Genomic DNA, 2,477 nt, shown 5'->3' with positions numbered 1-2,477 from the left:
TCTCTTTAAAACCAAAAACATCTGGGTTCAAATCCCAACTTGGACATATCCTATTTGTTAGTCCCTAGGCAAATTCTTTGACTTCTCCTTAATCTCCCCAACTCTATTCTTGTAAAAATATAGATCTCTATTTTTTCTATATTATGTTGTATCCCTGAGTGCAATGATATAGTACCCCTGAATTTCCTGAATAAAGCAACTGAGACCCAGAAAAATTATATGATTTTCTCAGTTAGGAAATGGTAGAGCCAGAACCATAAGCAAAAATCCTGATTCAATATCCCATGTTCTTTTCACCACAAAATATCACTGTTGGTACAGGTTCAGAAGGGAGCTTGATTGAAAATTTGTCAAAGAATTGAGATTATCTCAGTCTTAGTCCCACCATGAAGATATCTCATAGTTACAATGACAGTTCTGGTTTCCTGGTGATGATCATTCTTAAGGCCCCTTTAATATCTTTGTTCCTTAGGCTGTAGATGAAAGGGTTCAGCATGGGAGTGACCACATTATACATCACAGCTGCTACTCTGTCCTGTTCAGGTGTGTGGGTCGATGTGGGAGTGAAGTAGACTGCAATGATTGTTCCATAAAATAGAGAGACCACAGTGAGATGGGAGCCACACGTGGAAAATGCTTTCCATTTCCCTGCAGTTGAAGGGATCCTCCACACATTCAAAAATATTTGAGTGTAGGAGAAAAGGATGCCAGTGACAGAAATTAAAACTGTGAGCATCCCCACTGTGTTGACCATTAGGTCATTGATAAATGTGTCTGTACATGCTAAGTTTAGCAGGAGACTGAGGTCACAGAAAAAATTAGGGATTTCATTATGGCCACAGAATGAAAGATAGGTCAGAAGGACAGTGTGTATGAGAACATCAGCAAAGCCTCAAATCCAGGACACTACTATAAGAAGGGCACAGATCTTTGGAGTCATGATCATGGAATAATGTAGTGGGGCACAGATAGCTACATACTGGTCATAGGCCATTGCAGTGAGAAGGATGATATCTATGCCCCCAAAGAGAAGGAAGAAGAATACTTGTGTTAGACACCCTGCATAAGGAATTACTTTTACTCCAGAAACATGATTTGCCAACATCTTGGGAACTGTAGTAGAGGTGAAGCAGATGTCATTCAGGGACAAATTGCTAAGAAAGAAGTACATGGGTGTGTGGAGGTATGAACTGGTCCTAATGGCCAGAATGATGAGCATATTCCCTAGACTTGTGATCAGGTACATAAGAAGAAATAACAACAGGAATCTCTGCTGTTCAGACTGGTTTGAAAGTCCCAGGAGGATGAACTCAGAGACTCCAGACTGATTTCCTCCTTCCATGATTCTGCTGGGAAGTATGCATAGAATAGAGATGAAAGAAGAATTTAAAGATTCAACAGATTAATGGACTAAAGTTTGAGATATCAGTTTTAATACTTTGTTTTAAGTTATTTATGAAAATAATACATTGTATTTTTAATACTTGGAAGAAGAGATAAACTGACTCTTACCTCTTTTGTTCCAGTGAAATATAAGCTCCTAGAAGAAAGGCACTGTTTAATTCTTATCTTTTTATTTTCAGATTCTAACATAGAGTGCCTGAGATATAAAAGAGGAGTTTTATAAATTATTTTTATTTGATTGATTGACTCCTGGAAGTGGATCTGCATTTGCCTCTGTTGAGCTGACAGACTTCTTCTACAGGAATAGAGTTGGATTTGAAGACAGAGGTTGCAGATTTTAATCTGGTTCTATCACTACTTACCTGTTTGAACTTGGTCAAGTCACTTATTCCATCTGTTCCTCATTTTGCTGATCTGTAAAACAAGAAGGTCAAACAGAATGTCTTCCATAGCCTCTTCAACCACCTAATATATGACCCTATAAACTCTCTCCATCTCTGTTTATCACCTCAGGAAAACACTCAATCTCACCAACAGATATGTGAAACATGAATCTTCCCAACACAGGTGCACAGTAATTTCTTTTATTCTGCCTTCTAGGACAAAATAGAAAGTCTTAAAGGCTACAGAGAGCTCAAGAAGGATGATAATTAATTTAAAAAAAGACATTAGCTTTGGAATTTATTGTTATTTACTTTGGAGGAAGTTGAAGGATCTAATCATAAGTTAGACAATGGAAGGTTAAAATAAGAAAGGAAATGTTTCATAGATTGCTGTCAGCATTCTCAAGTCACAAAATAGGAAGTGATATAAAATGATAGGTAACAGGAATGGATGGATCAAGTCAGGTCTCCTGAGAAGTAGGAAGACATGCACCTGATTATAGACACCATCAGGAAAGCATCCAGTAGTGAAGGCGAGATAGAACCTAAGTGACAGAATGGAGTAGTGGCAAGCTGCTGGAAAAAATGAGGTAGAAATGAGATTGCTTGTACATGTAGAGGGGTTTGCTCCAGAAAGAAAGGCTATCTCAATATGTGAGGTGAAGGATAATGAAAGAAGTTATCTGGCTA

At 37.9% G+C, this 2,477-nt stretch overlaps 1 pseudogene; it reads right to left on the bottom strand.

The window, feature by feature from the left end:
- Nucleotides 1-403: 403 nt before the first annotated feature.
- On the bottom strand, nucleotides 404-1,342 carry LOC141497468 (olfactory receptor 1f45-like; annotated as a pseudogene).
- Between the last annotated feature and the right edge of the window lie 1,135 nt (nucleotides 1,343-2,477).

Source organism: Macrotis lagotis, chromosome X (genome assembly GCF_037893015.1).
Source record: "Macrotis lagotis isolate mMagLag1 chromosome X, bilby.v1.9.chrom.fasta, whole genome shotgun sequence".
NCBI lineage: Eukaryota > Metazoa > Chordata > Mammalia > Peramelemorphia > Peramelidae > Macrotis > Macrotis lagotis.
This window is presented reverse-complemented; position numbering and strand designations above follow the sequence as displayed.